The following is a 27853-nucleotide window of genomic DNA, read 5'->3' as shown; positions in this document are numbered from 1 at the left end:
CTTGGGTAAATAGCCCAGCAGGCTTGCAGAGGAAGCAGAGACACCACGGCCTTTGCAGTTGAAAGAACCTGGCTCTGATAGTGCTGTCATCTTAAATGTCACTGACAGAAATGTATTTTTGGGAAAAGTGTTTGATGTTGAAATTCCCTTTTAAACAAGGAAGTATTTCTGAGTGAGCCTTTGTCATCAGAAACGCATTTCTTATTAAGTGACAACCATTTGTCACCTAATTTTAGCATGATTTAGGATAAAAACCGAGGCCAACCTAAGAATGTGAGTCTTTTGATATGTTCAGTTATCAAATTTGTTTTAAGTAGGTGCTGTTTATTTGAAACTGCTGAGAATTGAGACTGTTGATTCATGAGCTAGTTTATCCACATCTGACTTGGAAGAATGCTAGGCAAGTACATAGTTACAGTAGTAGTTAGAGTATGGCACTGCAAATTATCTGTGCACACAGTTCTTTAAGTGGGAAAAAGGATGGTGTTAAAAACGGTTTCCCAGTCCTGCGTGACCCGCGTGGTGGGTGGTCACGCTCAATCCCTAAACAAGTTGACCCCCGCCCCTCTCGTTTCACGTTCCTGGACGTAGGCCCTTTTTCCTGCACTTGGAAATACAGTATCTTCAGATGGGCTTTGGGGAATCTTAAGCATTGGAGAAAAAATTGCTGAAGTAATTCTTGCGGAAACGAAAATTTCACAGGTAGAACTTTTTCCCAGGGGAGGCAGCAGGAAGCTGGAGTGACGTAAGACAAGGCCTCCTTCTGGTTGGTTGACCCGGTGGAAGCCCTCAACCTTCTCTGAGTCCGAGGGATGGTACCAGCGTTGATTTTGTGGAAATGCGGTAAAGGCCCAAGTGGAAGGATGGAAGTTTTGAGAACCATTTGAGTTGCTGAAATGAATATTTAAAGGACGTGAACACTGGATGCTAAATCTATGTGTTTTGTTTGTTTGTTTTACTGTCTGAAGGGTGGAGTATGTCATAGGTCAAATGCAGCATTTGGAAATGGGACGAATAAGTTTCAGAGTCTGTTTTCCTGGACATGAATGTTGCTTGGCTTGGTGTATGGGCTTGAGGGACTTGTTTTGTTTTGTTTTTAAACATCCTGGCTTCCTCACCTGTAAAATGGAAACTTAATGGCTTACACCTCATGGTGCGAGGATGAATGGAGTTGAGTGTGTGTGTGTGCGGTACCTGGTGTGCAGTGAGCAGAAGTGAGTGAGTGTTAATCTCCTCCCGTACCGGATGGGTTTATTCCCGCCTCACGTGGAGCAGGCGTCCACGGAGCGACGAGGAGGAGGTGGCGGCGGTGGTGGTGGCAGCTGCCGACAGCAACAGTGGTGAATGTTGCTGGTGTGGGGGGGGGGGGTGGGGGGGGCCCTTCCTGTTTAGGTCTGGATGGGGCAAAAAGGGGAGCCCTGTAAGTTTATCATTTTTAGCATTTTCATGATCAAGAGGAGAGCACATGTGGCTCCCACATGGGAAAGCAAAGGTCTTGATGTTAAATTTCTGATGAGCAAAAACGAGCCGCTAAAGAGACGCTGCTCGGACTTTGTCGACCACATCCCTTGTCCTTTGCGAAACGGCTCCGCGGTAGTTTCATGGTACAGTCAGAGTTTGGGATGCTGACCCGTGTCTTAAAGGGACTTCGGGAGCTTTGGCGAAGGAAGCGTGTCACATCCGCACACGTTTTGGCGGATGGACGGTGCCAGCTCCCGTTTACGGGAGTTAAGGTCGGTGGTTCGCAAGGACCTTCTTCAGCCGCGGCTCCTCAGCACGCCTTTTACTGCCTGTGGGAGTAGATGGCTTTGCTGTGGCCAAACGCTGTGTCGCCTTGACTGGCCGTATCCAGGGCTTCCATCTGGTGTGGCCGGCCTTGCCAGTGTCACTCATTCCAAGGCCGTCTCATCTTGATCGAGAGTTGCCCCGTGGATTTGTCCACGTGAGGTCAGCTGCTGGAATGAACACCCTCAGTTGGGAATGGCTCAGCACGATGGGAGTGTATTTCTTGCTCGCTGGTCGCCCTGGTCCGTGGCTGGTTTTCCTTCAAACGGTTACTCAGGAGCCCAAGTTCCTCCCGCGTTGTAGCCCTTCCTCTGTCCTCCGCATGTGGCCGTGCGGGTCTGTGTGAAGTGGGCGTGGGGGCAGAAAGTGTGTTCGCTGTCTAGGCTTGTGTGGGACGTTCTCCCGTGCCCAGGCCTAGACACCGAGCCCCATTGTCGTCCCCCCCTTTCCCTGGGGGGCCGGGCTCAGTCACACGATCCCATCCAGCTCGGGAGAGGCTGGCAAGCTCCATGCAGTGTCCTGGGTGGAAGAGGACCTGGGCTTGTGCTGAGCTGGGCAGGTAGGTAGTTACCTCTGAAGGAGGTGGAATGACTCCTGGAGGATTTTCTCCACTGACTGTCCTCAGGTAGGGTGAAAAGTTGTGCTGATTGTGTCTAAAGTGCCTGATCTGTTTTCCCAGTGAGGTGGTCCTTTAGAAGGTACCACTGCCTCAGGAATGCCAGCAGTGACGTCACCATCGTGAAAGCTGCCCGTCTTCTCTTAAACCACACTGTAGAATTTGATGTATAGTTGCGTAGTCTCCTATGATCCTTTGTGTTTCTGTGCTGTGATCCTTTGTGTTTCTGTGATGTCCGTTGTTACTTCTCCTTTTTTCATTTCTAATTATTTTTTTGTCTTTTGTTGTTGTTGTTATTGTTGTTGTTGTTGTTGCTATTTCTTGGGCCGCTCCCGCGGCATATGGAGGTTCCCAGGCTAGGGGTTGAATCGGAGCTGTAGCCGCCGGCCTACACCAGAGCCACAGCAACTCAGGATCCGAGCCGCGTCTGCAACCCACACCACAGCTCACGGCAACGCTGGATCCTTAACCCACTGAGCAAGGGCAGGGACCGAACCCGCAACCTCATGGTTCCTAGTCGGATTCCTTAACCACTGCACCACGACGGGAACTCCTCATTTCTAATTTTATTGATTTGAGTCCTCTTTTTCTCGGTAAGTCTGGCCAAGGGTTTATCAATTTTGTTGATCTTTTCAAAGAACCAGCTTTTCATTTCGTTGATCCTTTCTATGGTTTTCTTCGTTTCTATTTCATTGATTTCTGCTCTGATCTTGATGATTTCTTTCCTTCTACTAGCTTTAGGTCTTGTCTGTGCTTCTCTCTCCAGCGGCTTTTTAGATGTAAAGTTAGCTTGTTTATTTGAGCTTCTTCTTGTTTCCTGAGGTGGGCTTGTATTGCTATAAACTTCCCTCTTAGAACGGCTTTTGCTGCGTCCCATAGGCTTTGGAGTGTCCTGTCTTTGTTGTCATTTGCTTCTAGGTATTTTTTAATTTCCTCTTCGATTTCTTCAGTGATCCATTGGTTGTTTAGTAGCATGTTGTTGGTCTCCACGTGTTTGTTTGTTTTGGCAGCTTTTTTCTTGGTGTTCACTTCCAGTTGTATAGTGTTGTGGTCAGAAAAGATGCTTGATATGATTTCAATTTTCTTAAAGTTAACTGAGGCTTGATTTGTAGCCCAGGATGTGATCAATCTTAGAGAATGTTCCATGTGCCCTTGAGAAGAATGTGTATTCTGTTGCTTTTGGATGGAATGTCCTATAAATGTCTATTAAGTCCATCGGGTCTAATGCTTCATTCAGGGCCTGTGTTTCCTTATTGATTTTCTGTCTGGATGATCTGTCCATTGCTGTAAGTGGGGTGTTAAAGTCCCCCACTATTACTGTGTTGTTGACGATTTGTCCTTTTAAGGTTGTTAGCAGTTGCATTATATATTGTGGTGAACCTATGTTGGGTGTGTAGATATTTAAAATTGTTGTATCTTCTTCTTAGATTGATCCTTTGATCATTACGTAGTGACCTTCCTTGTCTCTTAAACTGTTCTTCATTATAAAGTCTGTTTTATCTGATATGAGTATTGCTACTCCAGCTTTCTTTTGATCCCTGTTTGCATGGACTATTTTCTTCCATCCTCTCACTTTCAATTTGTATGTGTCCCTAGACGTGAAGTGGGTCTCTTGACAGCATGTGTATGGATCTTGTTTTTGTATCCATTCAGCCAGTCCATGCCTTTTGGTTGGGGCGTTTAGTCCATAAACATTTAAGGTAATTATTGATATGTGTGTTCTTATTGCCATTTTATTAATTGCTTTGGATTTGTTTTGTTGCTCTTTTTTCTTCTCTTGTTCTCTCTTCTTGTGGTTTGATGACTGTCTTTAGTGTTGTATTTGAGTTAATTTTTCTTACTTGTTTGTCTATCAATTGTAGATTTTTGGTTTGCAGTTACTCTGAAGTTTTGATATGAGTCTCTGTGTGTGTATTTTTGTATGTATATATATACATATATATGATTGTTTTAAGCTATTGGTCTCTTAATTGCAAGTTCATCTCCAGTGTCCTGCATTTGTACCCTCGTCTTCTCATGATTTCTGATTTTGGTGGCATAATTGTGCATGGATGGTTTCGTATCTTTACTGTATATATACCTTTACTGGTGAGCCTTGTCAGTTGTGGAATTTTTGTTCCTGGTTGTGGCCTTTTCTGTCTAGAGAAAGTTCCTTTAGTATTTGTTGTAAAGCTGGTTTAGTGTTGTTGAATTCTCTTAGATTTTGCTTATCTGTGAAGCTTTTGATTTCTCCTTCAAATCTGAATGAGAGCCTTGCTGGGTAAAGTAATCTTAGTTGGAGGTTTTTTCCTTTCATCACCTTCAGTATATCATGCCACTCCCTTCTGGCCTGCAAAGTTTCTGCTGAAAAATCTGCTGATGACCTTATCGGGGTTCCCTTGTATGTTTGTTTCTTTTCCCTAGCTGCTTTCAATATTTTCTCTTTGTCTTTAATTTCAGTTAGTTTGATTATTTTGTATGGTACTCGTTGTGCTTCCTGGATTTGAGTGAGTGATTCCCTCCCCACGTTAGGGAAGTTCTCAGCTGTTATCTCTTGGAATATTTTTTCTGTCTCCTTCTCTCTCTCTTCTCCTTCTGGAACCCTATAATACGGATGTTGGTGCGTTTCACGTTGTCCCAGAGTTCTCTGAGACTCTCTTCATTTGTTTTCAATCTTTTTTCTCTTTTCTGTTCTGCATCCTTAATTTCCACTAATCTGTCCTCCGCCTCTTTATTCGTTCTTCTGCCTGCTGTATTCTGCTGTTAGCTGCTTCTAGTGAATTTTTTATTTCAGTTGTTGTATTTTGCATCTCTTCTTGTTTAAGTCTTATATCTTGTTATCTCTTTGCTCAGTGTTTCCTGTAAGTTATCCATCTTTGCCTCCAGTTTATTTCCAATGTCTTGCATCATCTTCAGCATGGACAGTCTAAAGTCTTTTTCCTGGAGGCTGAGAATCTCCTCATTGCTTAGCTGTTTTCCTGGGGTTTTTTCTTTCTCCCTCATCTGAGTTATAGTTCTCTGTCTTTTCATTTTTATAGGTTTTTGGTGTGGTGACCTTTTTACAGATAATAGAGTTGTAGCCTCTCGTACTTTTGGTGTCTGCCCCCCTTGTGGCTGAAGTTGCTGTGGGGGCTTGCTGTAGGCTTCCTGATGGGAGGGGCTGATGCCTGCCCCCTGGTAGGTGGAGCCGATTCTAATCCCTCTGGTGGGTGGGGCTTAGTCTCTGGATGGGATTAGAGGTGGCTGTGTGTCTGAGGGGTCTGTAGGCAGCCTGTTTACTGAGGGGTGGGGCTGTGATCCCACCTGGATTGTTGTTTGGCCTGGGGCTTCTCAGTGCTGATGGGTGGGGCCACATTTTCCCAAAATAGCCACCTCCAGAGAAAGGCATGCTGCTGAATACTCCTGAGAGCTTTGTTTTCAATGTCCTTCCCCCACAACAAGCCACATAAACCCCTGTTTTCCCATGATGTCCTCCCAGAACTGCAGTCAGGTTTGACCCAGATTCCTCTGGAGACTTTGCTTTGCCCTGGGACCCAGTGCACATGAAAGTCTGTGTGCGCCTTTTAAGAATGGGGTCTCTGCTTCCCCCAGTCCCAGATGCTCTGGGGGCTCTTTCTCCCAATGCCAGATCCCCCAGGCGTGGGAACTTGATGTGGGCCTCAGAACTCTCACTCTTGTAGGTGAGTCTCTGTGATATAGTTACTTTCCAGCCTGTGGGCTTCCCACCCGGGAGGTATGGGGTTGTTTATATTGTGTAATCGCCCCTCCTACCTCTTGGTGTGGCCTCCTCTTTGTGTTCTGGAGTAGGATATCTCTTTGAAAGTTTCCCGTCCATTTGGTTCAAACTTGATGAAAATGTAATGAGCTCTTCTTGTTAAACAGTGTTAACTACTGTTAAACAGTATTAACTTCTCCAAGTTAAGCAGGACAAGAATCCAGATGCTTGGTTCTGCCCCTTCTTGGGTAAGGGAGTCTCCTGAAATTCCTTGGCCCAGAGGAAAACCCTTGGTGATGAGCTGGAGGCTGTTTTCCCATCATCAAGTAGGATTCTTTTTTTGGTCTTTTTGCTATTTCTTGGGCCGCTCCCACGGCCTATGGAGGTTCCCAGGCTAGGGGTCAAATCGGAGCTGTAGCCACCGGCCTACGCCAGAGCCACAGCAACGCAGGATCCGAGCTGCGTCTGCGACCTACACCACAGCTCACGGCAATGCCGGATCGTTAACCCACTGAGCAAGGGCAGGGACCGAACCCGCAACCTCATGGTTCCTAGTCAGATTCGTTAACCACTGCGCCACGACGGAAACTCCCAAGTAGGATTCTGGAGTTTAATTAGTATGGTCCAGACTGTCAAATAAGATAGAAATTAAATTAACCGGTAAGACGAATGGTCTTTGATGCAAAGTTGGTGTGATTTTGACTGCCCTTCTAAACCTCCCCCTAGCTTTCAGAACTAGTATTTTTAGTTCTTCACGTGGTGATGGAGACGAGGGCCTCAGGTTTCAACTTAAGGGGCTTCACAGAGCACGATTGTGTCTGGAGGGAAGTAGCAGAAACTGGTTCTTCATTGCTGGGTCAGCATCAGGTCTCCTGTGTGTTTGGGTTTCATCTTGTCTAGGAGATGTTAGCCCAGGAAACTATGTCCAGCCGCTTGTGATGGAGCGTGATGAAAGATAACCTGAGAAAGAGACTGTGCACAGATGTATGACTCGGTCACTTTGCTGTAGAGCAGAAATTGACAAGAACAGTGTGAATCAAGTATAATAAAAACAAATTTGAAAAAAAAGGCATGCAGAAGAAAGTGAACATTGCCCTTTAATTTGAAAGTCCCAAATAACCGCCAGGGTTCCACTGATGTACCTCATTCCAGAATCTTCATGTACGCCCGAATATGCATAAATTAAAAGGTGATAACACCCTCCCAAAAAACCAACAGATAATGTGGTCTAATACACTGAATGTTAGTGAAGGTCCAGAGAGTGGAGTTAATTCGGTCTGTGTAGCTCTGACCAAATCACAGAATTACTGTGTAGCATGTGTTTTCTACAAGTAATAACAACAAAAACAAAGCCACAGTTGGGGGGGGGAACAATGGGGCCCTGAAAACTTGTGTTTATATTGATGAATCTGAGGCCTGAAAGATCTTACAGATTATCACGTACCGTCGAAGAACTTCATTTGCTGTAGTTTGCTTAATTGGGGGGAAATTAAATATTTAGTTATTAATTGAATATAAATTAAAAGAACATTAACCAGAAGCCTTTGTATCCTGACTATTCGTTTACCACGGGAGCTTTCTACCACAAAGGTCCCATCTCCGAGGTCCTTAATAAAACTGTGTGTGTGTGTGCGTGCTTGCGTGCGCGCACGCGTGTGCTGGAGAGGGACCGTCTGCAGTGGTGTGCAGGAGAGACTTTTTTGGTTTTATTTTTTAGTTGAGCAGTGAAGACATAATCGGATTGTACAGTAGACGTTGTACGGGAGTCTAAGCCTGACTTCTTTTTAAGCAGCGTTTGCAGTGCTCCTCATTTCATTCACCAATACAACTCTAAGTTTTTTTGTGTGTGTTGGGGTGATTGCCAGACTTTCAGAATCTCTACTTTGAGGAGTTCCCATCGTGGCGCAGTGGAAACAAATCCAACTAGCAACCATGAGGTTGTGGGTTCAATCGGTGGCCTCACTCAGTGGGTCAAGGATCTGGCGTCGCCGGGAGCTGTGGTGTAGGTCGCAGACGCGGCTCGGATCCCACGTTGCTGTGGCTCTGGCGTAGGCCAGTGGCTACAGCTCCAATTCGACCCCTAGGCTGGGAACTGCCATATGCTGTGGGTGTGGCCCTAAAAAGACAAAATAAATAAATAAATAGAATCTCTACCTAGAGATTCACTTAGTTGCAAGCTAGGATGTTAGTCTTGGATCCTGGTACAGTTAGTTACTTAAGTGTCTGGATGTTTTGTGGGTGCTGACACCCTGAAGGACAAATGCAGGTCAATGTGCGTATCTTACGGGATTACGATAAAGACTGAGATCATGTAGGCCTGATATGTTAGGAGATTTTTAGGCAGTGATAATTGAAGAATTTTTTTTAATTAAGGGAAAAGTTATCTTGCCAATTGACTCAAAATCCACGAGTCTTAAAGGCATTATTAGCATACTAAAAATTAGGTTTATTTATCCTCTTTTATAATAAACGATTTAATATTCTCAAGCATCAGGCCAGTTGAACCAAAGCAAATCAAGTGCAAGGCAAAAACAAAACAAAAAATTTGTTTGTCAAACGTTTGCTTGTCCTGGTTGTTTTTTGTTGTAGTATCGCTATGAAGGAAACATGAGGAAGTGGTTGTCTGATCGTGGATTCAGATCCCTGACTGTTGGGGGACGGCTCGGACCGTCAGTGTCGGAAAGTGAAACACACGAACACGGGAGATCGCAACATGGCTCTTTACTTCTGCACAAGGGTGCGGTACTCAAAAAGCACACGCGAGGAAGCGAAGACCCTCCCGATTTATCCCTGACCCCGGGGATGTGCCTGTCCCCTTCCCATGGGTCAGGCCAGGGTGCAAACAAACCATTGCTGGGAGAAGAGGGAAAGAGGAGGGGGCTTGCAGGTGGGCGTCTCAGCTGAAACTGGAGCCGAATGAGTAACCAAAATCTCCTTTGATAGAAAAGACGTATGTTAATTCTCCCATTGGCTGAAGAGTAAGTTTTTCTTCAATTCGTACAGATTTCTAGGGATTCACTGGAAGCTTAATCCAGGAAGGTCCCTTGGTGCCTTGTGCTGCTGTCGCGTGACAGTGCCGGTGATCCTGCTAAGGGATCTGTTGTGTGTTGTGTCCGTCATAGCCACACTTGGGTTGATTTTTAAAAGTTATATTCTTTGGGCTTCTGATGTCTCTCCCCCTTCCTTCCCCAAAGGCAAAGTAATAGTTCCTGATGAAATTAAAAAAACCCATTTTAGGAGTTCCCGTTGTGGCGCGGTGGTTAACGAATCCGACTAGGAACCATGAGGTTGCGGGTTCGGTCCCTGCCCTTGCTCAGTGGGTTGATGATCCGGCGTTGCCGTGAGCTGTGGTGTAGGTTGCAGACGCGGCTCGGATCCCTCGTTGCTGTGGCTCTGGCGTAGGCTGGTGGCTACAGCTCCGATTCGACCCCTAGCCTGGGAACCTCCATATGCCGCGGGAGCGGCCCTAGAAAAGACAAAACAAACAAACAAACAAAAAAAACAAAACCCATTTTAGTCTTAGGGAAAGAAGTGCAAAAATATTTACTCACAATCCACACGTCTTAAAGACATTATTAGCATACCAAAAATTACGCAGACATTGCATAATTACATCCTTGCACAGCGGCTCTGCCTCTGAATGAGGCTCCTGGGGAGGTGACCTTCCCTCCCGTCTTTGCTTTCAGTCCCAGCATAGCTGTTAAGAGCGGTCTCTTTATTTTCAGAAGCATCCCAGTTTGGACAAGAGAATATAATCAGTGTGTTATGCTTTATATTCAGAAAAACAAACCAAAACTGCCGTCTTTCTCTCGCCCATATTGTCTTGTAACTTCCCGATCTCTTTACCGGAGAAGAAGCGTCAGTGTCGCTGCACGATAATGGGCGCGTCTGTCAGGACACATGTCTGAATTTTCTCTCCGCTCCTTCCTCCTGAACCCACACCATGGCACATCCTGCCCTTGTGCTGACCTCTGGTTTCAGACACGGGAATGTAGATAAGGTCCTGTAGGTGGAGAGGTGACTGCCGCTTATCCGGAGGGAGGCAGGAAGCCCAGTTTCGAGGGCCAGGAGAGAAGGCGGGGCTGAGCCTCCCCCTGCGGTCCTGGTACCTCTCTGTGCCTCCACCCACGGCCCCTCGTAAAGCCGCAGGGGGCTGTGTCTGGAGACATTCTCAGTTGTGCCTTCAGGCAGGATGGGGTGCTGCTGGCACCAAGCATGTGGGGACCTTGGATGCTGCAGCTCGTCCTGTGCTGTACAGGATGGCCCCGCAGTGGACTCACCCGCGCTGCCAGTCCCAGGTGTGGGAGATGGGACAGTATCTCTAGGGCTGGCGCTGGTGGGTCTGGAAAGCCCAGAGGGTGCTTTGGACAGCCTCAGACTGTGGCTGTGCCCACGTGATGTCTGTGGCCAAACCGAGTATGGGCTTTGCGAGCACTGTGAGCAAACGTGTCCCGACGGGGCGGTGATTGATTGTACACTGCTCAGTCCTGTGCAGCCTGTGTCCCAGACTCAGAGGAGAGGAGCCCCAGGCAGCATTTTGGGGGACAGTGGATCTGAAGGGTGCTTCTCTAGGGCCCCTCTGTTGTGGTGTAAATAGAGCAGAGGCTGTAAGGATTCTTGGGAACCTAATGGGCCAGGAAACCTGTGCGCAGTGGGGCGGGTTTACCTAAACACTGACCGTGACCCTTTCCAGCCTGCGCGTGTCCAAAACTCTTGCTTCAGTCAAGCGGCAGAAAGCAACGCGGCTCTGGTTCCCTGGGGATGCGGTTCACCAACGTGCGTTTCCTTCCTCACCCAAGGCTGTCTTGAGGGGAGCAGGATCCCCCCAGCGCTGTGCACTTACCACAAAGTCAGTGCTCCCCGAGACGTCATCTCACCTAGGGAGGAGGGCCGTCCACCCGGAGGCCCTTATGGCTAACAACAGCTGGCACATCCTCTGGCAAACTGGTGGATTGACCAACGTCAGAAGTAACAGTCTGGTTTTTGTTTTTGATCTCGGTCATCAGAATAGCATTAGTGGGGGAAGAAAAACAGCCAATGAGATGTTAATACCTTGCTTTCTTTTTCTGTGTGTTTTCAGTTTTCCGCTGTTTTAAACACGGTGTGTCCTTGTTGGGGCCAAAGCACAGTGCTTCCCGCTACAGCCCCTCTGCGTGTGGGGACTGACCGCCCTGCCAGTAGGTGGCCTGTTCTGTTCAGTTGGGTGTCATTTTCCTACTGTATTCCCATGGCCCCCTTGCCATTTACGGACATCGGATAAGGGAGAGTTGCGCTTTTGTCATGTTTTCACTGTGCGTCACTGTCATCATCCGTGTGTGTGAGACTCTTCTGTCTTCATCAGTTTTATTATTTCATCCTTCATCCCCATCACCTTTCTTTTTAAGGTTTGGATGTGTTTTTGAATGTGTGTCTTCAGTTGATAAAACTTTGTGTACTGTGTATGAGTTTATTTTTTCCTACCACTGAATTATTTAAAATTTACACACAGTAAAGTTAACTCTTTGGGATGTGTAATTCTTAGAATTCTACGGACTTTATGTGACGCATGGGTAGATTCTTCAAACCACTACCCCACGCAGGGTCCAATCCCAGCATTCCTGACGGTCTCTCTCCCGACACCCTCAGCCCCTGGTAACCGTTGATTTGATTCCGGTCCCTGTAGTTTTGCCTTTTCCAGGACGCCATAGAATGGACCCTCGTACCTGCTGTTACAGGCTTCTTGCAGTTAGTGCAGTGCATTTGGGGTTTGGGCGTGTATCAGGTGTTTGTCCTTCTCGTTGTTAAAGGGTGTGTCATCGTGGGGATGTACACCTTGTCATCCGCTGAAGGGCATTTGGGCTGTTTGCAGATTTTGGCAGTGATGGATAATGTTGGAAACATTCATGTATGGTTTTTGTATGAACAGAAGTGTTCTTTTTTCCAGGATAAACAGCTAGAAGCAGGATGGCTGGTTAATTCTCCAGGGTCTGTGTCATTTTGCATTGCCAGCAGCACTTGATATTGTCAGTTTTTTCAGGCTGGCCAATTAAGCAGGTGTGCAGTGGTACCCACTAGGATTTGAACTTGCATTTTCTGTAATGACTTAGGATCTTGAGTATTTTTTCCTATGACTTAACTGTTCCCATGCTGGACCCTGGGCTTTATCCCCTGGAATAAGACACTTTCTATGATTACAGCTGATGGGGCTCAGGGCAGGTGGGCCCACATACTCCAGGCTCCGTCCCTCCGTCACCGTGTGCAGAACAGCCCACCTCCCACCAGCAATGGGAGCTTTTGGTTCTTCTCACTGCCCCCCCTCTTTTTTTTTTTTTTTTAAAGCTTTATTGAGATATAACTCACATGCCATTCAATTCATCCATTTAAATGGGTTGTTCAGTGGTTTATACCCATCACCAAGGTGAACTTTATTTTTTATTTTATTTTTTTGCTTTTTAGGGCCACACCCATGGCATATTGCTGTTCCCAGGCTAGGGGTCGAATCGGAGCTGCAGCTGCTGGCCTACACCACAGCCACAGCAACTCGGGATCCAAGCTGCGTCTGTGACTTAAACCACACATCACAGCAAAGCTGGGTCCTTAACCCACTAAGCAAGGTCAGAGGTCGAGCCCACGTCCTCACAGATACGAGTGGGGTTCATTACCGCTGAGCCACAATGGGAACTCCCATAGTGAACTTTATATCATGCTCATCTCCTGATGCAGAAATCCCCTGCCTGTAACTGTCTTCTCCCCATTTCTCCCCAACTTCCCCAGCCCTAGGCAACCACTTGTCTGCTTTCTGTCTTTCTGTTCCTGTTCTGGAACATCATGTAAATGGAATCAGAGAATACATGGCCTTTTTTGACCAGCTTCTTTTGCTTAGCGTAATCTTTTCAAAAGGTTCATCCACGTGATAGCATGTTTCAGTTTTTCACTCCTTTTAATGGCTGAATAATATTCCCTTGTGTGCCGCTGTGTTTTAGTTCCCGCTTGTCCGTTGATGACCACTTGCTCTGCTTCCCCTTTTTGGCTCTCGTGGTGACCTTGCTGTGAACACTGGGGCTTAAGTTGTGGGTAGGCGTGTTTTCATTTTTCTTGTGTACATAGCCTGTCATGAAATTGCTGTGTCCCGTGGTAACTCTGTTTAGCTTTTTACGGAACTGCCGGACTGCTGCCCAGGGCAGCTGCTCCCGTTGACGTTCCCACCACAGGGAGCTGAGGCTCTGGTCTCATTTTTTCACATCCTCGTTAAGTTTTTGATTATGGCCACCGCAGAGGTTTGAGGTGGCATCTTACTGTGGTTTTGGTTTATGTTCCCCTTGGGGCTAATGATGTTGGGCCTGGTTTGCCTGCTTCGTCACCAACATTCATAAACACCTTTTCAGTTCTTCCCAGTTGCATGAGTGTAACGCAATATTTTATTATGCTTATTTATTGGCATTTTTATTAATAGGTAAGTTGAAGTGTCTATTCATATGTTGTTAGCCTTTAGGATTTCTTACTCTGTTGAATTGTTGTTCCTATCTTTTGTGAAGTTTTCCATTGGATTTCCTGTGTTTTAGTGTTTGATATGTATATTTGTTACTCTGTATCAGGTTTAGATACCCAAATATTTTCTCTCTGTTGTACTTCTTTCAACTTCAAGGTGTCCTTTGTTCTCAAAAATCCTTAATTTGAATGTCATTGAATCTATCAATTTTTTACTTTCTGAATTCTGTTTTGGAGATCCTGTTTAAAGAATCTACTAGTTTCCTAAAGTTAAAAAATAATGGATTTTTTTCTCTTATTGGCGTTACAATTTTTGCTTTTTCCATTTAGATCTTTTATCTGTCTGGCGTATGGTATGAAGTAGAGATTTAGTTTTTCTCCATGTAGAGATAAGTTTTCTACTACTGTTGTGTAAAATACTATATTCTATACGAGTATCATATGGTATACTGTTAATACCCACTCATGTATGATGTTTTATCGTATGCCAAGGTCATATATATGTGTGTGTGTGTATCTGTTGTGACATTTCCTATTCTATTCCTGGGCCAGTGTCATTCATGCCCTGTGTGTGTTAATTAGTACCACTTGGGCTTTGTTTTAAGTCATTAGCTGGAGGGTAACACTCTTCGCCTCTGCCCACGTCCATAGACAAGAGTGTGCTATTTTTAAAAAGTGTATCCGGTCTTTGAAGACCGTTATTCTCCCTCATACGTTTTAACTTCGAGTTTGTACATTTTCTGTGTAGACGCCTTCTGATATTTAAGGGTTGACTTTTGGGGAGAACTGACATCTGATTCCTCCCATCCTTGACTGAGCGCCATCTTTCTGTTAGGTTGTCTTGTGTGAGCTTTCATAAAGTTAAAAAATTTTTCTCCAGGAGTTCCTGTCGTGGCTCAGCGGAAACGAATCTGACTAGTATCCATGAGGACGTAGGTTTGATCCCTGGCCTTGCTCAGGGGGTTAAGGATCTGGTGTTGCCGTGAGCTGTGGTGTAGGTCGAAGATGCGGCTTGGATCTGGCGTTGCTGTGGCCGTGGTGTAGCTCCGATTTGACCCCTGGCCTGGGAACCTCCATAGGCTGCGGGTGCAGCCTAAAAAGCAAAAAAAGAACAAATTTATCCATAAAGCTCCTGCAGATCCATAGGTTGGCTCCTAGCCCCCTAGTTTTCTTGCTGTTCTGAAGGATGTATTTTCAGATGGGTTATTGCTTAGTGAAGGGACGGATGTGATTTTTTTCACTCAGTTTCCGGCAGGCTTGCTGAACCTTGTTAGCTTTCTGTGCCTGTGCACCCGCTGACCAGTAAGGATGGTTTTCTCTGGTTCCAGCCATGTGTACCCTCACCCTGTGCTTCGGCCATGACCTCTGGCGTTGTGCCGACTGCAGTTTTGGGAGGGATACGCCCCTCTTGTTCTTGATCTTCAAGAAAGTATATCTTAAACTTTTCTTATGAAAAATATGGTTTCTTATTAAAGTATGGTATTTGCTATGGAACTTTGATGTGTAACCCTTTTTAAGTTAAGGAAGTCTGCTGTTTTTAGTTGGACTTTGTTTTTAAACACGCAAACCGTAGCACATACTTTTTTCCTGTAATTTTAAAGATAGTTGTGTGATTTTCTCTTTCGGTCTCGGTGTAAATAGATGGCACTTGGCTGGATGTGAAGTGAGTCCTTTCCAATTTCTAAGAAAGAAAATTGGTTTCCTGGAGCAGGGGAAGTCCTTTCTAGTTGCTGGGGCTGAGCGGACCGGGAAGCTGGCTTTATTAGCGAGAGCTGGCCCATCCCCTTCTTTGGCACAACGGGTTTCGTCCGCTGCAGTTCGGCACGGTGTTCGCAGAGCGGGAAATAGAACCAGACCTTGCCTGGGACAGAGGCCCCAAGGCCGGTGCCTCCCCGGTGGTTCCTTTCTGGTTACGGGTTAGGAAGGATGCTGAGGCAGCGTTTTAGCCGATTGTTTGATTGATCATCAAGTTACTGGCTCACATCTGCCCTGACTGTTCTGCATCTTGGCTCCTAAACCTCCCCTGGCTTCTGGTGAGGAGAACTAGCCCTGCTCGGAGGGACTAAGCTGTGAACACTGCACCCTGGCTTGTGGGTCGAGCTGAGCAGACGTTTGCAGTTGGTGGAGTGTTGGTGCTGTGGAGCCGGCGAGATGGGGTGCCGTGTGGGGCGACCCGCTGATGACGTGTCTCCTCAGAGTCATTCCGGTGGTGGCCGGGTGGCTCTGGGTGGCCCTACCTGTGCAGCTTGGGCTCGTTCCCGCCTTTGCTGGGGACGCTCTGGGGCAAACGGGAGCGCTTCGAGGCGCACGAGGCTGTGGGAGGAAGGGAGGCTTCCCGGCGGCTCCGGCCGCCACGGGGGCTCGCGGCTCTTTGTGCTTTGAATCGGCCCTGGTGTGAGCCAGGCTTCGTGCATCGGGTCAAGGTCCCCCTCGGTGCTGTCCCTCCGCGTTTTGGGCCCGGTAGGTTTGTGGGATGACGCAGCTCCGGTCTGACCGGCAACAGGCTTGGTGGCGGCGGGGGCAGTGGCGATCGACCGGCTTGGTTTTGGGAGACGCTCGCTGTGAGCAGGTGAGAGATGAAGCCCAGTTAGAAGGTGGGGGGGGATGGTTTGCCTTTTCTCCCTCACTTTTCTGGTCTTGGTAGCCATTGTGACTCCGAGATCTGGAGGTGACTGAGGTGAGGCAGCGGCATGGCCACTGGTGTGGGACCCATGTCCTGACCTGCGGAAGGAGAGGCTGGACCCGTTTACCTTCTGAGTTTTGCCACTGCTGATGCAGCTTCGCTTGCTCTTCAGTAAAGCGTTTCTGGTGCCCAGAGGAATGAGGAGCAGAGGTTTTCAGAGCAGGAAACGGCCTCGGAGGCTCCTGCCCCCCACCTCCCGCTCCTCATTCTCTGGACTAGAAAACCGGGGCCCTGAGCAGCCACCGCCTTGGCCCCCACCAGACAGGCTGTACCCCCGGGGCCGGAAGAAGGGTGGGCCTCACAGAGCGGCCGCGGAGAGGGCTTGGGTGGTGGCCCAGCCCACGTGCCTCCGGCAAGGGGCACTTCTGGAGGGTCCTGGCCTCCAGGGCCGACGTGTCCAGTTTGGGAGCGTCCCTGTCTTCCACCACTGTCTTGGGGAATCTGACCTCCGCCCCGGGCGCCATCACCCTTGCCTTAAGTCAGGCTGGTAGGTGTCATCTTCCGAGGACCATGTCCTCTCAGTGCTGCGGTTCGGTTTCCTGCCTCCTGTTTCCTGGGGAGCCCGGCAGGAGCCCTTCCTGCCTGGCGGGTGTAAATTGTTTTATTTGGTCTCTAGCGCATAGCGGCTCTTCACCTCTGGGGCTCACGTGGAGTTGAACGTGGAGTTGAACGGATACGTGGAATTTGCTGCAGTAGCTGTGGCTCACGGTGACATGGACGCTGAGGCCTCGCCAGGGCCTCTCCTGTGTGGCCGGGCACCTGGCCTCCCTCGTGGCTCCGGGGGGAGCTGGCTGTCACGGGAGCCCCGTGCCAGCCTGTCCCTCCTCCATCTTTGTTTGCAACCAGTCTCTGCCAAGAATCCCATTTTGGTTTTGTGGTCCTGAGCTGTCCTTGGCAGCGCCACCTGCCTTGTTCCCCAGCGGTGCCCATGAGACACCGGGTGGAGACTCCCTTCCTGCCCCCTAAGCCCTTCCTTCCCTTCCTTCTCAGCCAACCCGCTGCCCGAAGAGCCGGGCTCTTCTGGCAACCGGCGTTTGACCGTCTTTCCCCGCGGCCCTCGGCAGGTCCTCTGTGATAACGTTGCCTGACAGTTGAGACTCTTTGGGCTCTGAAGGATCCACACGTGGAGATGGTTCCCGGCCCTTTCAGGAGGGAGTGAAGTGGGTGGGGCGTTTGCCTTCGGAAACCTCTGAGACCGGGAGGTTTCAGTGCCACGTGAGAGGCCCCTTTGTCCTGTTGTGATGATTCCTCGTTAAAGAGGTACATTAATTTGTAGGTGACTCTTTTGTGACTGGATGTCTCAGACACATTTTCATAAAACTCTTTGCCGAGTAGACACTCCCCCCCACCCCTGCCCCCGCTTTCTTTGTAAGCTTGATGCACAGATGACCGGACAGAGTGTTCTGATGGCTGTTTTTTGCATTCTGGTGGTGGCAGGTATCAGATTATCTTCAGGCATTTCCTTGAGGAAAGAGGATCATTTTGGAAAAGAAGGTATTGTGATATGATTTACAGTAGAAAATCTGCGACAGCTCTGCTAGCTGTGCAGCGAGGTGGGAAGTGTTGATGCTTTGGCATTTGGGTGGCTGTTGGCTTTCTGCATGTTGAATCGCTGGAAGCAATTTATGTAACCTGTTAAGTAGACCAAGCATCGTTACGCTGGATTAGGTGTTTAAATTGCTTCACTGGATTTTGCTGGTTTTTTGTTGACGTAGCATGAGATTGGCCTCCTGATTGTATGCTTCCGTTGGATCCAGTGACGCTTCCCTCTGGTTCTGAATCAGCGGAGCTTGGCTGATGGCGAGGCTGAGGCTAGACCAGTGCTCACAGAAGCGCCCCCCGACCCCACGTTTTCTGTTTACACAGCAGCCCGTCCCCTTGCTTTTAGGCAAGGCTGGTGTGAGCGCTGCATGGATTTGGGGGTCGTTAACTGGTCACATTTAAAAATAGGTATGATTGGAGTTCCCGTCGTGGTGCAGTGGTTAACGAATCTGACTAGGAACCATGAGGTTGCAGGTTTGATCCCTGGCCTTGCCGTGAGCTGTGGTGTAGGTTGCAGACATGGCTCTGATCCTGTGTTGCTGTGGCTCTGGCGTAGGCTGGTGGCTACAGCTCCAATTCGACCCCTAGCCTGGGAACCTCCATATGCTGCGGGAGCAGCCCTAGAAAAGGCAAAAAGACCAAAAATAAATAAAAAAATAAAATAAAAATAGGTATGATGAGGTGGAGTTTGCCTGTGTTGAATTGTTTGGTAGAAAACACTGGCTCTTCAAAGGTGACAATTGGTTTGTCTCTTTTGAGAAGGCAATGCTGTCACGCTCGCATTCTGCGCCCAGGTGTGGCCTCGAAGCCCTCTGCCTTTCTCTGTCTCCTCTATCCCTTACCCAGGTGGGTCTCCGGTTCTGGACCCTGCGTTTTGCAGGTGGAGATCCAGTCAGAGACGATGGACAGACGTGTCCCTAGAGGAAGGGGGCGGAGCCCTGCCGAATGTGAAACTGGTGACTTCTTTGATTGCAGGACCTTTGGGCCAGCTCGCGGTAGGAACTTGCCTTTAGAAGATGCTTTGCTTCCCATCAGTGTCTCCCTCTCGTCAAAGGCATGGCAGCCCTGCGGCCATTGGGCACCTGGCCTCAACATCAGCAGACTTCTTCGGAGGTGAGCTGCCGCCAGAGCCGCCCAGACAGCCTGCACCTGCCACGTCAGCCCCCGCTTTGGGCACAGGTGGCAGAGGCCTCGAGCCAAGACTAGGGTTCTGCCATGTCAGGTGACAAGGGGACTTAGAAATGAGGGGCGTGCCAGGTGGTGGTGGCAGCTTTCTCCTGGGTGAGGACAGGATTCCCCTGAGTTGGCGTTCTTGACTCATGGGCAGCCCCTTATGGTTCTGTGTCGTCGCTTACTGCACACGGGGCTTAATTCTGGTCACTGTGAGCCATTGTTGCCATGTGGGGACAAGTTGCACAAAGCCTGTTTCCTTTCTTGCTTGTATTAAGGGCAACAGTGTTGATGGGCTGACCATCAACCACTGTGGTGAGTTGGAGCCTGGCACCGGTGTGTGTGTGTTCCAGAGACCAAGCTCTGAGCTTCTGGAAGGTATTGGTCCAGATCTTGACCGGGGGAAGGCCTGGTGGACCCGAAATCTCCCCTTCCCTGGAAAATGGCCTGCGGCCCTGGATGGGCCTGACTGCTGTCTGCAGGGCCACGTCCTCCTGCTGTATCGCTTTATTCTTCAAGGAATACATCCAGCAGAATAAGTTAGCATGTTTCCTCGAAAAATTTTTTTTCTGTTTTGGTTTTTGTCTTGAAGAACTTACTACGTTTGGGCTTGAAAAGGGGAGAAATTTGAACTTGTCCCCTTGGGAAAATGTGCTGGGAGTCAAGTTCCACCTGCACTGTTTGAATGTCAGCTTTGAGGGGGGAGGTGTGGCTGCTGAGAGGAGTGGATTTTAACCCAAGTGTGAGCTTTCTGACTTTGTTAATAGACCGCATACCTCCTTTTCTGACGGTAATGGGGTGGGGGAGTGGCTGTGGGGGTGTTGCGGGATCGCTGGCCCTGCAGGTTTGCGAACTGGAGGTGACTTGGGGTTTTGCATGACTGTTGCAAGAGTATGGGAGGGGCTGTGCAGAGGGACTGCTGGGAGCTCTGGTCCGTGGGACACGGTGTGTGTGGGGTGTCGTCAGGTACCTCACTGCAAACATTTCCTTTCGACACCTTGAACACATTTTTATTTTTTAATTTTTTAAATTATTTTATTTTTTATTATTTTTTGTCTTTTTTTTTGCTTTTCTAGGGCCGATTACCGCAGCATATGGAGGTTCCCAGGCTAGGGGTCGAATCGGAGCTGTAGACCCCAGCCTATGCCAGAGCCACAGTAATGCTGGATCTGAGCCGTGTCTGCAACCTACACCATAGTTCACATCAACGCCGGATCCTTAACCCACTGAGCGAGGCCAGGAATCAAACCCGCAACCTCATGGTTCCTAGTCGGATTTGTTAACAGCTGTGCCATGACGGGAACTCTGAACACATTTTTAAAAAGGACATAATCTTCACCGTTACCCTTTTTTTGGCGGGGGGAGGGGGGCTCATTTATTCTAAGCCATTAAGATCGTCTTTGTGACTGCTGTCAGCATCTCCCCTCTGAGCTCCCGAGCACACTTAGGAGCTCTGCCTCTGGCCAGCTTGAGAACGTAGGACCGTCACCTCCTGGTTCTTCCATGTTCCTTTACTTTCCAGGTCTCCCCTGTAGTGTTTGCCTTGAGAGACGCACTTAAGCCTTCTGTAGTCCCTTGCTCTTTCTTTCCTGGACAGTGCAAACAGGAGGCAGCAGCTTTAATGAAAAGCAGCCAATACAAGTGGGACTTCATGTGCTGGGAGGAGGTTATGAACTCAAGGATATTACGTGAATTGAATTCTAGCTTCGCGTCTTGGTTTAATAATGCACCACACTTGATATTGCTCTTCCTGGCTTTCATCAGGTTTCTGCCTTTGTCTGATATTTGGGAAATTAGATCTGGTCCCTGGGAGCAGCTGCCAGCAGGAGGGGCATGCCCTTAGTGTTTGACTTTGCTGTCATCTTTGAGTAGGTGGTTGCTGAGTCTCAGCTCTGTCCTGGGTGGGCCGCAGTGTGCAGAGTTGTCCATCCTTGGCTTGTTTCTAGAAAGCACTCTTTGGGTAAATTGGGATCTGTTGAGCAGTTGGCTGTAGGACTGGCACCCCCAGTGCTCATTTAAGTAGTCCCCTGTGCTGTACTGAAAAGAACGCATGGAGAGTATTTCTAGTCTATTCAGTGAGGTGAGTGAGCCCTTGATTACGGGGTGGGGGCTGAAGCTTCTTTCCCCACAGGTAATCCTCACAGGGGTTTGCTCTTTAAAGACGGTTCAAGGGCTGTTGTACACGAGAAAAAAGGTCTGGGCTTCCAGTGCCACCTGCTCCCTGCTGTGACTGTTGGCATCCGAGGGTCGTATCCCCACCCTGCCCCCTGCCCAGGTCCTCAGGCCCAGGGGTGGCTGGTGCCATGTGTGCGGGCCAGGGAAGGAGGACTGGCAGTTGTCACCCCGAGTAAGTGCTCTGGTGGCTGGGGCCCTCATCCAGGAGTGGGGTGGATGTCAGGGTTAGGACAGGGCTCCCTGGATCTGTTTCTTGGAGTTTCTCCGGCCAGGCTGGGGACGGGAGAGCCAGGCAGCAGCGCAAAGGACAGCGTCCTGGCGGCTTGGAGACTCACTCGGGCCGGAGGGCGAGGAGCTTCGAGACTCGGGAGGGAGATAGAAGCAGGGGATTGTCTCAGACAGGGACTGAAGAAGGAGAGCCGCAGCGGGGGTCCCCAGCCCCACGTGACTGTCCCGGTGCTGGTCTCACCGCAGGGTCGCAGGGGAGTGGGGGTCAAGGTCAGGTAACTTGGTTGGAACTGCGTTCAGTCACATCAGTCATCGTGTACACGCCCTGGTTCTCCTAGTTTGTGATGAAGGTTGTGTGGTTTTCTGCTCCTAAATTAAGAAATTAAAAAAAGAATTGCACTTGAAAAATGTGACAGAGGCGGGCTTCTCCTGTTTGCTGCCTCTCTGGGCTGTTCCCAGCGCCCTCCCCTGGCCTCCCCCCGCTGACCACGTGCAGCCTCCGGGCCTCCGCAGGCAGGTTCTGTGGGAGCTCCCCGCGAGGCTGGGCACGTGAACCCACCTCCGTTCCTGAGCTGTGTGCAGTCACTCTGGTTAATTCGAGACTCGAGAGTTTGAAACCACACATAAGAGGTGTGAATAACGTGATATAAATATTATGGGAACCCCTGTTGTGTCCCCCCCCCCCTTTTTTTTTCCCCCTTGTGTTCTCATTCCGAGTCTAAGCAGTTACTTGAATGACCAGGCTCTTTCTAGAAAGACAGTGTGTTGGCTAGAGTGACATGGATATACGTGTTTTACTCACCATATGTGGTAAGAAAAGGAGTGGGCGCTAGGGGACACTGAGGTGTGGGCTTGAAAAGTCTAGATGTGTCATCAAAAAATGTGGGCATCCTTTTGTGGCTTAGCAGTAGCAAACTGACCAGTATCCTTGATGCAGGTTTGATCCTTGGCCCTACTCAGTGGGTTAAGGACCCGGTGTTGCTGTGAGCTGTGCTGTGGGTTGCAGGTGTGGCTCGGATCCCAAGTTGCTGTGGCCGTGGTGCGGGTTAGCAGCTGCAGCTCTGGTGCGACACCTAGCCTGGGAACTTTCATGTTGAAGGTGCCCCCGCCCCCGCCCCCAAGAACAAACAAATGCGAGCATTCCGTGTTTCTCAGCATGAATAATGAAACTTGCTACCAAAACCTTCGTCACTGTCGTTGAGTGTACCTAGTCTTTGTCTGTGGGCTCAACCTCACTGTTCGCACATCGTTGGCCGGGGTGGGATGGAGGGGGGCATGGTGTCAGACTGACTGGTGAGCTGATGGGCTGGGCGCCTCTCAAGGTGGGTTCCAGTTCAGGGATGCGTCCCATTCTTAAAACTCTTAGTAGGTGAGCTGCTCACAAGCTTTCTCTCTCGGCTCTCCTCCCATCTCCCCCTCCCCTCCCCTCTCTGTTTCGGAAAATTTCAGTTCTGTAAAGTCCCCAGCAGATCCCTGTGGACAGATGCTTGTGGATGTAGCTTTGGTCAGCACTTGGGAGGAGGAGCCGGGTGTGGATAAGAGTCTGGAGATGCCAAGCTAGCACTAAGTAACCAAGTTAGCACTTTCTGTGGGTCTCCTGCTGTTTGGCTGCCTTTAGAAAAGCAGTCCTTAATGCTGGTGGTTTAAGAACTGGATGAATCGACAAAACACCATGAAGCATAAAATAAAGGCGATTATTAAAATAGCAAGTTAAAGTTTTAGGCCGTTTTGTTTTTCAGTAGTTTTCAGGGTAGAATTGTAGGATGTGGGAGAAAACTCAGTGACGTTTTTGTGCTTTTATTTGTTGCTCAGGGCACACAGTCCTGTTAGCACACACGGAGCTCACAAGAGTTAAGGCCTGCGATGGGTTTAACATCTTTGTGGACAGAAAGTGTTGGGAGGTTGGGGGACCGCTGATTAAAACCACATCATCCTAACATCTTTTCGTCTTGCTTTTTCTTAAAATCTTGCTAAGATATTTCTGGGCTTTTCTCTGGCCAGGTGGGATGTTGCTCACTTCTAGCTCGTTTACCGAACACTCGAGTGTTAAGAAGCCACGTTGTTAGGCGCACGGAGTGTGCGGTCCCTCCTCTGCGGGGAGTTTGTAGGCTCCACGCCCTAGCCTTTGCCTTGGCTCCTCTTCCTGCTTCCTCGTACTCATCCAGTCCAAGCCCTTGACTTTGGCCCGCGCTCCTAAACCTCTGTGACTGGCCTGGACCCTGCCTGCGCCCTAGAGCCTCCTAGAGAAACGCCTGCCAGGACGGCTCCCCTAAGTGCCCTGGGAGTTCTCCATGCAGCCTGAGCAGTGAGTTCTTCACCCCACGAGCTGTACCTCCAGGAGCCAGTTCCTTCCCGTGACTCCTGGAGTGGTTGGGAGGTGCTGGTTTAATCCAGGGGCAGGAACATACAGAGGAAATGCCTGGGGGCTTTAAAACTGCAGCTGCCCCTTCCTGTCCCTGAACAGGAATGAGGGGAGGCATGGCTAGTCTGTATTTATGAACAACCCAATTGAAATTCCTGAGGTCTAATACCAAGCTCTTGGATTAGAAGGGTCAATACTATCAAAATGACTATACTACCCAGTCTATCTATAGATTCAGCGCAATCCCTATCAAATTACCAAGGACATTTTTCACAGAACTCGAACAAGATATTTTAAAGTTTGGAAGCATAAAAGACCCAGAATAGCCAAAGATATCCTGAAAAAGAAAAATGGAGCTGGAGGAATCAGGCTTCCTGACTTCAGACTATATTACAAAACTACAGTCATCAAACTGTATGGTACCAGCACAAAGATAGAAATATAAATCAGAGAGTTCCCGTCGTGGCGCAGTGGTTAACGAACCCGACTAGGAACCATGAGGTTGCGGGTTTGGTCCCTGCCCTTGCTCAGTGGGTTAAGGATCCGGCGTTGCCGTGAGCTGTGGTGTAGGTTGCAGACGCGGCTCAGATCCCGCATTGCTGTGGCTCTGGCGTAGGCCAGTGGCTACATCTCCAATTCGACCCCTAGCCTGGGAACCTCCATAGGCCGCAGGAGCGGCCCAAAGAAATAGCAAAAAGACAAAAAAAAAAGAAAAAAAAAAGAAATATTAATCAGTGGAACCGGATAGAAAGCCCAGAATTAAACCCACACACCTACAGTCAACTGGTCAATGACAGAGGAGGCAAGAATATACAATGGAGAAAAGACAGCCTGTATAATAGGTGGTGCTGGGAAAACTGGACAGCCACGTGTAAAAGAATGAAATTAGAACATATCCTCATGCCATACACAAAAATAAACTCCAACTGGATTAAAGACCTAAGACCAGATACTTAGAGGACTGTATAAAACTCTTAGAGGAAAACATAGGCCAAAAACTCTCCAACATAAACCACAACAATATACACCTCTTAGAGTAATGACAGTAAAAACAAAAATAAACAAATTGGACCTAATTAAACTTAAAAGTTTCTGCACAACAAAGGAAACCCTAAACAAAACAAAAAGACAACCCACAGTATGGGAGAAAATCTTTGCAAGTGAATCAACTGACAAGGGATTAATCTCCAAAATTTATTAACGCCTTCTGCAGCTCCGTACCAAAAAAACAAACAACCCCATCAAAAAATGGGCAGAAGGTCTAAACAGACAATTCTCCAAAGAAGACATACAGATGGCCGAGAAACACATGAAAAGATGTTCAGCGTCACTCATTATTAGAGAAATGCAAATCAGAACCACTGTGAGGTACCTACCACCTTATATTGGCCAGAATGGCCATCATCAAAAAGTCTACAAACAGTAAGTGCTGGAGAGGGTGTGGAGAAAAAAGAACCCTATTATATTGTTGGTGGGAATGTAAATTGGTGCAACCACTGTGGAAAACAGTATGGAGGTTCCTCAGAAAACTAAACATAGAACTACCATTTGATCCAGCAATCCCACTCTTGGGCATCTATCCAGAGAAAACCATGACTTGAAAAGACACATGTACTGTAATGTTCATTGCAGCACTATTTGCAATAGCCAAGACATGGAAACAACCTAAATGTCCATCGACAGAGGGTGGATCAAGAAGATGTGGTACATACACACAATGGAATATTACTCAGCCATTAAAAGGAACGAAATACCAGCATTTGCAGCAACATGGATGGACCTAGAAATTATCATGCTAAGTGAAGTCAGCCATACAATGATATACCACCATCAAATGCTTTCACTGACATGTGGAATCTGAAAACGGGACACAATGAACTTCTTTGCCGAATAGATACTGACTCACAGACTTTGAAAAACTTATGGTTTCCAAAGGAGACAGGTTGGGGGGGTGGGGGGATGCACTGAGGGTTTAGAATGGAAATGCTATAAAATTTGGTTGTGTTAAGTGTTGTATACCCATAAATGTAATAAGATTCATTAAGTAATTAAAAAAATAGAGAAAGAAAAATAAATTCCGGAGGTCTAGACCATGTATGTCACAGGTGCCTTAGAAATGAATTCAGGCTTTCATAGGGTGCACACATCAGGACGTCAGGCTCTCATTTGAAGCTCTTTTCATGGGAACCCTGTCAAGGGCCCTTGTGAAACGACCTGTGTCTCTAGGAGACGGAGTTGCCAGAATGTTCTTCCCTGGTGGCTGTCTGGGTTGTTTGCCTCCCTCCTGCTTTTCCCGCCCCTCCTGCCTCAGTGCCCAGGAGGGGGGCCACAGAGCCACCTCCCCGGGGCTCCCTGCCACGGCAGCCCCTCGTGTGGCCCAGCCTGGTCTGGGGGTGTCTGCACAGCTGGCTCCCCCATCGCTGAAGCCTTCCCAGGCCTCCCCTGTCGGGCTGCTCTGCTGGGCTGGTACCCCCGCCTCCCCTCCGGCCACCTGCCCACCTGCAGCCTTCTCACAGCTTCTCTCACCGTGTCCTCAGGGACCTTGGAGGTAAACGGTGTGAGGTTGGGACAGCAGGTTTCAGGCTCCTCTGGGGAAGCCTCGGTTTCTGTGGGGACATCATCCCTGTGGCATGGAAGGAACAGAGAGGGACAGAACGTGTTTGGCGTCTTCCTCTCTTTGAGCTGGAAGGGGCGGGAAAAGAAGCGTGTTGAGGAATTGCGTGGATGGTCCTCGTGGAGCCCGAGGGGGAGGCAGGCCCCGGAGGTGGGGGGCAAGGGGGCGGGGAGATGCCCGACGAGGGAGGGAGGGGAGCTGCTGCTGCACTTGCCCCCCCATCCCCGGGGCCTCCTGGGTCAGAACCTGGTGGCCTCAGAGAATCTGGAAAATGCTTGTTGCTTCTAGGAAGGCTCGACCCAACATTGTTGGACTCTGAGGTATATGAAAGCTTGGCAGGAGGAGTGGAATGTGGGCCAGGAAATGGTAAGATCTGTCCATTTTATCAACTGTTTGTGATTCCTCTGGATTGTTTTCGTAGGTTTTGGCTCCTTATTTTAACCATGGTTCCTTTCAGAGTTGCTTCCAAATATCTGCCCTGTTTCCAGGCCGCTTCTTTCTGCGTTACCATTTGTTGGCTTCAATTCAATTACTCTACTCTCTAAAGAAAATGGCTTTGGGTGTATGATTCCAGCTAAACGACGTGAATATAAGAAGGTAGAGTCCGAAAAGAGGAAATTCACGCACGTTTTCATAAATGTGGTCAGAGGCACAGCTCTGTAAAATCTGCTTTTGAGTGGAAAGGTTCTGGATGTGGGTTTTGAAGAGTCTCTGTGGAGGGGGTGGTGGAGCGCGCTGTTCAGGGGTGGCCCTGTCGTTGACCCATACCCGGGGAGGCTACCTGTGCGGCCAGGGCGGAGCCCGTCGTGGGGATGCAGAGGGTTCGGGTCCACAGATGCCGAGTACTTTGGTCACTGGCTTCTGGTCGCACGAAGAACTGGCCACAGCGGCCCACAAGGAGGGCTGTCCCTGGCGCAGGAGCCCTGCGTCTGCCGGGGCGATGAGGTCAGGCAGCTCTTGCCCACGAGGATGGCCTTTCTCTGCGCAGTAAGTGAAGCTGGATCCTTGTGCCCCAAGCTGGGATTGTAGCACTTCCTTCCTCTGCCTCGGCTGCTGTGTCCAGTCTTGGAAGTGGGCTGGTCGGTTCCAGGTGTGGCGACGAGGATGCTGTTGGCTCTTGTGAGCATCCTGCTGCCCCCGAGTCCTCCCTTCCCTGTGTCATGGTGCTGTGCTGCCCATCGCTCAGCCCCGAGGGGTGCAGCCCTTGCCCCTCCACACGCACCCACCCAGGGACAGCCACCTGCCCAGGCTTCCTGTGCCATTTGGAGGTCTTGGGCTGCGTCTCCGTGGGCCGCGAACAGCTGCAGCTTCTGGAGGGGAGAAGAACATCTGTCTTCTCTGAGAGTGCTTTTCAGTGTGTGAGCATCTGTCCTTGCATTTCTGGGAAAACCAGCAATGATACGTGGAGCCCTTTGTACCAGGCTCCAGGGTGACTGCGGGTGGAAGCAAACAGCTCACTCTGGGGTGGACTCGCCCATCCACTAGTAAACCTGGCTTTGAAATCACAAGCGAATACC

The 27853-nt window shown here is 49.0% G+C and overlaps 1 protein-coding gene across 3 annotated transcripts in view; it reads left to right on the top strand.

Annotated features, from left to right (window-relative positions):
• The window catches only part of STK24 (serine/threonine kinase 24), a 106212-nt gene that overhangs the window by 39817 nt on the left and 38542 nt on the right, over nucleotides 1–27853 (top strand). The gene's annotated exons all lie outside the window — the stretch shown is intronic.

This window comes from Phacochoerus africanus, chromosome 13 (genome assembly GCF_016906955.1).
Source record: "Phacochoerus africanus isolate WHEZ1 chromosome 13, ROS_Pafr_v1, whole genome shotgun sequence".
In the NCBI taxonomy this organism is placed as follows: Eukaryota; Metazoa; Chordata; class Mammalia; order Artiodactyla; family Suidae; genus Phacochoerus; species Phacochoerus africanus.
This window is presented reverse-complemented; position numbering and strand designations above follow the sequence as displayed.